Consider the following 9,795-nt stretch of genomic DNA (forward strand, 5'->3'; position numbering starts at 1 on the left):
ACTTCATGGCAACTCTTGATATGTTTTATTTGTACATTTTGATTCACTGAAGGCTCAGAAAAGGCCACACTCTATACATAGACCCCATAGTGACTTTAGTGTTTGATAGACAGCACAAACTTCAACCCAAAGAATAAAGGAGTAGCTTTTGTTTCGTGTATAAATTGGTGTACGATTGTTTCTGATACTATCAAATCTGTATCATTGGCTCTTATTTCACTCCAGTTCCTTTTGCACAATGCAGAATTGAAATATGTCGTCACCATGCAGAACGTCATGCAGCCTCCTGACGCCTGAACTGGATAATTAGAATGATTTCCTCTTCTGTTAGACTTTTATACACCAAAGCAGAGACTCTGTTTATGTTCAGTTGACCTCTTAAACTCTGATACAGTAGACACTACTAATGCAATAGGAAGTGAGTGCTATCCATTGAGGTAGTCCTCTCAGTTAGACCCTTTTTTTGATGGACAGTGTGTTTCTAGTCCTCTAAGTACTCACAGTCTTGCACATAGTAACACATAAAGGCTTTCTGGCAGCAGGCCATCTCATCTATGAGCAGGAATATGCTGAAGAGCAATATGAGGAGTTTGTAGTCAATATGAGTGTATAAACTACCCATGATATGTTTTTCTTATATGGTATCTCATATAGTACCCAGTGTGTGTTAAACAGTGTAGCATAGCAGTTGGCTGTGGTGTTGTTGGTGTGACGGTAAGAAGAATGCAAAAATACATGCAAGAGGTTTACAGTCCATTTCTATTCAGCCATTCAAAACAATTACAACTTTAAAGCACAAGTGGTCAAAAGTAAGGTTACGAACTGCAGACTAGAAAAACATACATAGTGACTGTCTGTGACTTTATTTGCAAAACGTGAGCTGTTGTACAAGGCAGTTTTCATTGTGTGTGATTAAAGATGCTTTTGATTTGATTTGAAATTGTTGAACATGAAGGCTGTACCCAGTCACACTTCTTCCTGCAGCGGCAGATGAATCAGTGTGTTTTAAGGGCATTTTTTGTTCTCTTGCAGCTGTATAAACAGGAGAAAAAACTCAATCACAAAGACATGACGGAAATGGGAACACATTCTGATTTGTGCAGGTGAAAGCAGACGTAGAGTGAAGAGCTCTGCTTGTGCTGAGAGGCAGACTGGGACTTGTTGTTCTTTGATCAGCGTCACAACAAAATCACTAGTCTTCCACTCAGCAACGACAACACTTCCATCCTCTAGAGCGCCACGTCCATGGCTTCATTCACTGCAATATGAGAAAAGAGAGACAAGCTTGTAACAACACAGGGCCTTGAAACATATGAACGTACATCCTCCCTACACTGTTCTGATGCTACACGTGATGTATTGATCCTGCATTGCCACTTGCTCAGAGTTCAGTTAGAAAACATTGCAGGATCTGTCACAGCTTTTTTGCAGAGCGTCTGAGTGTTGTGTTGATAGGTTGTGAACTTTAGATGTCGGAGATGGAAACACTACATGCGGTTCCCATCTCTGTGTTTCCCTCAAACCCATTTCTCTCTGAAGCCTGTTGACATTCCATCCTTCCTTTGTTGTTGTAATGCCAACCTTTCAGCTCCTCTCAAAAGAGGGAGACAGGAGGAGGAGGAGGTGGGGGGAGAGGATCATAGCATAGCACTTAGAATAAATGCTGTTGAACATATGCAACAAAATCTGTGCACAATTTTGATTGAGAAAAACACAAATAAAGAGCATCAACTCTACGAGAGATTTGTGTTTCCTTTTCAGATAAGTCACAATTGAACTGAAAGAGAGAGGAGACGGACAGATTGTCCTGCATCTCCAGTATGTTTCTGGGCTGGTAGCTATGCAACAACACTGGGAGTCAGTGGAAGAGGGGGGATGGGAAGATGGGGACAGTTAAGAGAGAGGAAGAAAGGGAGGGAGGAAGGAAGGAAGGTAGCAAGGAAGGAGGTTGGGAAGGGGGGGAGTGCAAACTAGAGAAAAGAGGAGTGCTGAGCTAAGAGGACACTCTATTTAGTCCAAGAGGAGACCCCAGAGGAGATCATCAAAAATGCCCACTAAAGTCTTTTCAGTATAGTATTGATTATAAGAATAAGATTATGTTGCTATAATAGAGAGACCTGGCATCAAAAACCATCTATTCAGTTTTTAAACAGCAGGGGCATCTGAGAAATACCCACTACACTTGTCAACGTGAATAATAAAACAGTTAAATAAAGCGTCCATATTGTTGCTTAAGGTAAACGAGTAGCCTTCGATGTGGGAGCTGTCCACTGTCTCGGTGCTGAATGACGCCCTACTTTTCCTCCGCGTCCATCTCCTTCCTCCAGCATCTCGCCTCGACTCCGGCCCGAGAAAGAAAAAAAACATGCCACCTGTTGCTGCACCGAAGTTTCTCTCTCTCGGGAGGTTAAAAAGCCAGAAAGACCTCCGATTTCTGACACATGTAACCTGCAGCGGTCCTGGTCTTTATCTAAAGTGAGGTCAACTCTCTCATTTTTGCTTTTTTCTTTGCTCAAATCGCAGCAACACGACGACATGAGAAACATTTTTTTTTCCTCCAGGCGAGGCAGGAGGAGGAAAAAAAGGTCGCTTTCTTTATTTCCCGTACACGCTGTGTGGATTGGTACCGTTATAGCATGTGTTTTCTTCGTGTTTTTAATCATCTTGCTTCCTGATATTTAAAAAAAAACCTGAAGTGCGAAATAAAATCAAGGACAGGCAGCGTCTTGAGGAGAGAAAATACGCAAACATATCAACACCCTGCGAATAAATTCCCTGATGTTGCATTGTCTGAATAAAACGTGCAGGACATATTTTGTAAGTGTTATATACTCACCGTGTGTCGACAGGAACAACAGGTGAAGCCGACATGATGTTACGCGTGCTGGATGAGTAGTCAAGGCTGTGTCTCTTTCACTCTTCAGCTTTCTATTGAAATCAGCCACAATCTGAGCGCGTGCGCCCTCCCATCTGTGCTCCACGTAATGCTTATCATGATGTTACTGGGTAAGCTGGAGGAAGATGGATCAGCGTGTTTATATACGCCTGCTGCTGCCGGAGAGGGAGAGCGGGGGGGGGCGGGACCATGCGGAGTGATGACAGCGGGAGGTGGCCAATCAACGTGGCTCCTTTTCAGACCTTGTTAAGGGTGCGGCCCCAAACCCAAGCAACCTGATAATCACATTATATGAAGGTTAGAGATGCATGTGAATTAAACATAAGGGAACTTGGGATGTATGTTAAAGGAGGAAAATACTCATGTTTCTATATATGGGAAGATCGATTGAGGCAGGCAATGAATCAATGCACTTTTTAACCTTATTTCTGCACATAATTTCAACCTGATGGAGGACCATCCCCCAACCCACCCCCCAAAACACACATACACACACACACAGGCCTGGACACAGACAAAAAAAAATGTAAATTGAAATTATGTGTCTCAGGGGGGCAAAATACTTCGTCTGAGTAGCTGACTGTGTGAGGAGCTTTTATTAAATTGAATTAAACCCGAGCTTTGAGATCAAGATTATGCATCAAATTAATTGGTAAACGGAAACAATGTTATATACCTGAGGGCTGTGGAAATTGCGAGTGGCTAAATTAATTGCTTTGTAATGCAGTGGCTGAATACAATTAAATTTATCTACTCGTCCAAATACAGTCAAACTCAAAACTGTTTAAAGTCAGTTCGCTCAAACTGAAGTTTAATGAATTAAACGCCTAGACAGATTCAGTTCATTAGCGCAATTTTACATTTTCAAAATAAAGACTTGTTAGTAACCCTAGTAAAATAAAAACAGTCATCACATACAGTAAACACACTGACACATAAAACAGGCCTGAAAAAGCACACTTTACTACAAGTCCTCAGCATCCTAAGCCTGCTTTAGGGTGGCTCTCTATTTTTCTAAAGCTTAATAGTGTAAATTTCATCAAATTACATAATGGTCACATTAAACTGTTACTCATTGTTTTTTGACCTCTTTGGCAGTTGAACACCAGTTGTAGGCTGATAGGGGAAAACAGAGTAATTTAAATGTGTAATTATTGGACATTTGAATTATTGTGTGGTTAAAATGTTCTGATATTTGTTCCATTGTGGTGCTCGCTGTAAAATCTAGCAGGGGTATCATAGTTTACACAGGTCTTCATATGATCAAAGGGAAACAGTGACGTCTAAGGAAGCTTTTCAAACAATTCAGAAGTAATATTCGAGTATTTGAAATTTCAACTTTATAAAGGTTGGATTATAGCCTCTTGGGAATCATAATTCAGATGTCATTACAATTGTTGATATGCTTTAGGGTGTAAACAGCATTTTCAGTGATTAGACACATCGCTGGAATCTGAATTAGTCATACCATGCAGGAAGGAACTTTTAAAGCCCCTGTGTGGATTTGTTAACTGGTTATGAAACAGACTAAAATCAACAGTGAAACCTATCAAAGCAAACATAACCACAAGCAAAAATAGAGTAAAAAAAAAAAAGAGTGCACCAAAGTCGACAAGTTTCTCACAGAAACCTTAAAAGCCAATATGTGTGGAAAAAGTATCCTCCAGGGCTCCATTTAGTGACCATTTTCATTTAGCCCTGAAAGACCTAAACAGCCGCAAGGGGCTACTTGTTCTTAAATGTTCGATAACTGTATCTTTGAACTGCTAATCATATCAACAAGCTTTAAAAACTCAGTTACAGCTGCCATTCTCAGCTTTCCATTGATACCAAATTTGTCTCATTCAGCATATTCAGAATAAATTCAGGAGAGTCTGGCGCCCCCAAAAAAGGTCTGGGTCTTTAAGGGTTAATGCACTGTGTAAAATATCCAAACTGATCAGTTGCTGAGGGCCCAGTGATGATTTTAAAATGGTTATGCCAGGCTTTGACACGGAAAGAAAATGAAATATCCTACTAATTACCTCAAAACTGCATGGACAGTTGTTAGTGCAGAAAAAGAGCTCTTTTGTAGTTGTCAAGCCTCTATTACATTCCAGTCTATCAATTAACTTGTGAAGAAGACACTAAACAACAAGGGCCATGATAATAAAAAGGTTTTCAGGTCCTGTGTAACATTTTACCAAAAGCCTGAAGACAATGCACCATCATAAACCAACCCTTCAGACTAACCTTCAGTTATTTTATATTTTATGATCCAGCAGGTAGCTTGGACTAACTGAGACTGTGCTTGGACTTGGAAGATCACCCGACAAGAACGTTGGAAGTCAGAACCAGCAAGACTCAAGTTTCTGATCCAGTCGGTGTCTGATGCTCTCCCAGGTCTGTCCAACCTGCCTCGCTTGGGGTCTGCAGAAACTCCAGAATGCAGACCGTGCCAGGCGAGAGGTTCCTTGGAGCATATCTGAGCTGCTGCCCTAAAGCCCTGGTAGAGGGGAGGTATAGATGGCGTCGTGACCAGGTGTCGAAGGCAGTAGCTGATACAATCTACACTGAGATCCAACAGAGAAAACATCAGGTCACGACAAGGCAGAACTTTCGTCAGAGCAGCGGTGACCCCTCAGGTAAAGCACAAGGTTTCAACAGCTGCTAGCCTTGTCTCATGACAGGCAGCTGAAAGTTGACCTTGGGGGGCAGCTTAAGTTTCCAGAACATGTTGCAAGAACATCACTCAGACCAGATTTAGTCTTAAAATCTGGATGTTCAAAGCAAGTGGTGCTTTTGGAACGGTTTTGCAGTCCCCTAGGAAGAGAGTATGGAGGAAGCCCACGAGCCAAACAGGGCCAAATACCTCGAGCTGTTGGGGCCTGCAGAGGGAATGGGTGGAGGGCTTGCTGGGAACCTATTGAGGTTAGCTGCAGAGGATTTCCAGAGCAGTCTCTTGGCATTGGAGGGTTGCTGGAGAAAAAAGCCACCAGAAACATCATTAAAGCTCCTGAAAACTTTCACGGTGGCTGTGGGTCAAGAGGGGGTTACTACTTATCTTAATATCAATGGTGTTACTGTTACCCTTAACTGTAACGTTACTTTACATATACAAACAGTTAAATATGAGAGCAATGTCCAACAATTATATAAGCTATCACATGAAATTCTTTGTTGCTGCTACTTGTCTTTTACAATACCTTAACATGGTGTCAGTTGACCAGTCAAAAGAAACATGTGCTTTCTTTCCAACATAATTAAAATATCAGTACATTGAGGTACAATGAGTTTGAGGCACCACCCTCAAGCTGAACATAGTCAGACGGATGTCAAAAGGCAACTGCATCACAAAAAAGCGGACAGAGCGTTATTTTGGAGTGTGAAAATCGCCACAGAGGAAACCAAATCGAAGGAGTTCACTACAGCATTTGCTAAATACTGCAAGTGGAAACTGACTGCAGACTAGTAAACACTATAGAAGACTCCAGTAAAAAGGACATCCTCGGGGATGGCATGTAGTGACCAGCCACATACCTTACAATCATCATTGTAGCAGTCCAGCATCCACTTGAATATTAAATCTAGAAGTCAAGATCAAACATTTGATTTCCAAATTAGGACAGTGGTATTAAGTACTTTACATTGTTTATCTGGGCTGATACATTGTTTTGAAATGCATAATATTTGAATTTTACACATGCGATTAAAAATGTGATTAATCATGATTATCTACCGAAAATCATCATTTAATCACGTTGTTGTTTTTTTCTTTTACCATTATCAGCGAGTCTTAGTTTGAAGGCTGAAGAATAAAATCCACAATTTAATAAAAGGTGAAGCTTTGGATGAGGGACCAGTTCCTTTTTGCAAACACACACACACACACACACACACACACACGCACACACACACACACGCACGCACACACACACACACACACACACACACACACACACACACACACACACACACACACAAACACACAAGTGACCCTCTCTGTGCTCTTTTCCTTGAGGCAAAATGACCAAAAAGAAAGCTTGGTTTGGCTGCAGCCATTAGTCATCACAAAAGCCTTGTTCCTTTGATATCCCTGCAGGCTGGATCTCAATGCAGCTCAAGAGCCGGGCTTATGGAGGAACCTGGGGGACAATCCTGCTCGCTGTGTTTTCAGGCTTTACTGGTATAATGAAGATCTCACTCTGCGCCTCTTGATAGAAACATCAGGCGGCTGGATTACGCATATTAGCTCTCCCCCTCCATTCTTTCCTCTCTGCTTTCAGGGCTTAATGTTAACATCTGCCCACCCAGAGCCACCCAGATGAGCAGCAAGACTGTGTTGAATGTCTTCCATTCAGATGATTTATCTGATCACTATAATAGACTATGCATGTTATTTAGATGACATTATAATGGAGTCTGAAGGGGAGAGAAGCTTGGGGCTCTATGGTTTTGGAGGAAGCTAGTTCATGTTGGCCTTCAGTACCCGACCCTCATAGAAAGACACAAAACACCCTTGCTGTGTTTGCATTCATTTTTTTTTTAGTTGTAAAGTCCATCTTAGAGGAAGTCAGACTCCAACACTGTACATCAGCCTTTTTCTCTGAGTCTATCTTAAATTAAAGTCAAAATCACAGGAGCAGCATCATCAAAGGTTTTTTTGTCATGTATTTAGACCCTTCAGCTGTTTACGCTGATAAAAATCCATTTACTGTTAAAATGTGTAAGTGAGTTTGGATGGGCTACAGGGCACAAGCAGAGGTGTGGGAGCTTTGGGAGGCGTTAGAGAGCGTTCATTATTTTTCATGCTCTGGGTCAAAACTATGCATGTGTGGGCTGGACTGCTAATATCATGGAAATTTACAGACTTCCAGGGAACGAGGTGAGACCAAAGGTGTTTTTTTTTCCCTGTCTACTCTAAGCTCTCGTTGCATAAAAGGTGGTGCAGCATGAGAGGATAAGATTAAAGCAGGTGTATGTAACCTTCCTCCAGGCCTGATCTAAAAACAGTCAGCATTATTAAATATACATTTTTCTTGGAAGTACTATATTTGAGTCTCACATCCAAAGTAACAAGGTTGAGGTTGATTGTCAAGGTGTGGTAGCAGCAGAGGAGCACAGAGTCACTGATTTTGGAGCTCAGCACGGGATGGCGCCCTCTGGTGTTCACTTTCACTTTCACAGTACAGAGAGCCACTGCCTCTATCAAAAAGGGGACAGTTAGGTGACAAATGGGAGAGGAAAAGGTAAGATAAAATGTGGGAGGAGAGCTGGTGAAGACTGACTACAAACAATATACATTTCATGCTGTAGATTTCTCATTCAACAGCTCAAAAACAAAAATAAAACCTTTGATAAGAACTCCACAACTTTCACCAAAAACCAAACATGATTTCACTTTGGAAATGGTGGTAAACTAAAGAGAATTTGTAAGTCTATGCAAAGAAGCACTTTAGGTGTTTAGCTGGCTTCTTAATAGTTAACAAGTTGCATTGTTGACCAGGTTATAGTTCTGTTATTGAGGAAGAACTGACAGGGAGTTTAGAAAAAGAGACACTGATTAACAGTAAATAACCAAGGTCCATAAAACTGATCAGAACACAGTCATTTGACAAAAGTGACCTAAAGTGATGGTATTAAAAGGATAGATATGATGCGTTTTCAATGTTCTTGAAAAGACTAAAATATCCTCAATGCAGATAAACACTACACAAGGCCCCTGAAGTCCTGTAAATGTATTATTTTTTTATCTTGTGAACACAAAATACAAATTTTTATTTTCTTGGACATCAGGGGCTTCGTACAATGATGTTTTGCTGAATACTATTTTCAGCTGCACAAGATCACCAATGTGGTTTTCAAATAAATATTCATTGTTGCAGTAAAATATGAGCCAAGCTTATCTTGCCTTTGAATAAAATTGTAACTGGTGATAATATTTCTTGAACTATGAGAAATTATTTTATGGATTTCTAAAATACAATACCTGTTTTTTGTTAGAATTACACATATCCAAATCTGGAATTATGACTTGGTAAAATTCAATTTCAGATATCTACAATTAGTTATGACAGGAAACAATTCATTTGCATCTAAAACCCATATTGTGGATATCCTCTGATATTAAGACACCATTTTATTAAAGGGGACATATCATGAAAAAAACCTCATACACGTGGGTGTCTGGAGTATTAACTCACTCACAACATGTGAACCAAGCCCACTCATCCCTTAATTAATGGTCCACTTGAGTCTGATCACACACAATCAGTCTAACATATAAGACCAGACAGTGCTGTCTCCTGCAGCCATGTTTTGACACATGTTCACGAGTTGCTATGGTAACATGGCGCTCTTTTCAAGTTGGCACACCTCGCGGAAGAGAAAAGGAGCTCATCTGGATTTTAGAAGACACACACCTAAAACTGAGCATTTTTAGAAAGGTTGTTTAGAGCAGGTCCAGAACCTCCTCTGGAGCTTGATTTATAAAGTATTTTGACTAACACATGACAAGGATGTTACAATTAAACATCAGGGGACTGTATTAAATGATATGTCCCCTTCAAGGGTTCATACCTACCACAAAGGGACTTTGGATATTCATAAAAAGTTTTCTCTAGTTATACATTTTAGTCAAATTGCATTTAAATATATATGTATTGTTTCTTTTTTAGTAAAGATTTGGATTACAGCTATCTAAAACATTATTTATCCAGTACTTCTTTTAATACACATTTGTATTGGTCACAATGTATTCTGAATATTCAAAATTAAATGATGGATATCGATTTTTTTAAACTTCTGAAAATGAAGTCACATGAATAGTATTTATCTCAAATGGGACTTTCTCAGAATGATTTAAGCAGGTAGGTATCAAAAGTGTTCATACTGGTTAGGAAGGATGGCCTTTTTGGTAT

At 40.3% G+C, this 9,795-nt stretch overlaps 1 long non-coding RNA gene across 1 annotated transcript; it reads right to left on the minus strand.

The window, feature by feature from the left end:
- Positions 1–732: 732 nt before the first annotated feature.
- Positions 733–3,141, minus strand: LOC117827038. Its single transcript, XR_004634136.1, has 2 exons — positions 2,837–3,141; positions 733–1,258 (listed from the first exon to the last, which is right to left on the minus strand). It is a non-coding gene; the product is annotated as an uncharacterized LOC117827038 (long non-coding RNA).
- Between the last annotated feature and the right edge of the window lie 6,654 nt (positions 3,142–9,795).

This window comes from Notolabrus celidotus, chromosome 15 (assembly GCF_009762535.1).
Source record: "Notolabrus celidotus isolate fNotCel1 chromosome 15, fNotCel1.pri, whole genome shotgun sequence".
NCBI classification, from domain to species: domain Eukaryota; kingdom Metazoa; phylum Chordata; class Actinopteri; order Labriformes; family Labridae; genus Notolabrus; species Notolabrus celidotus.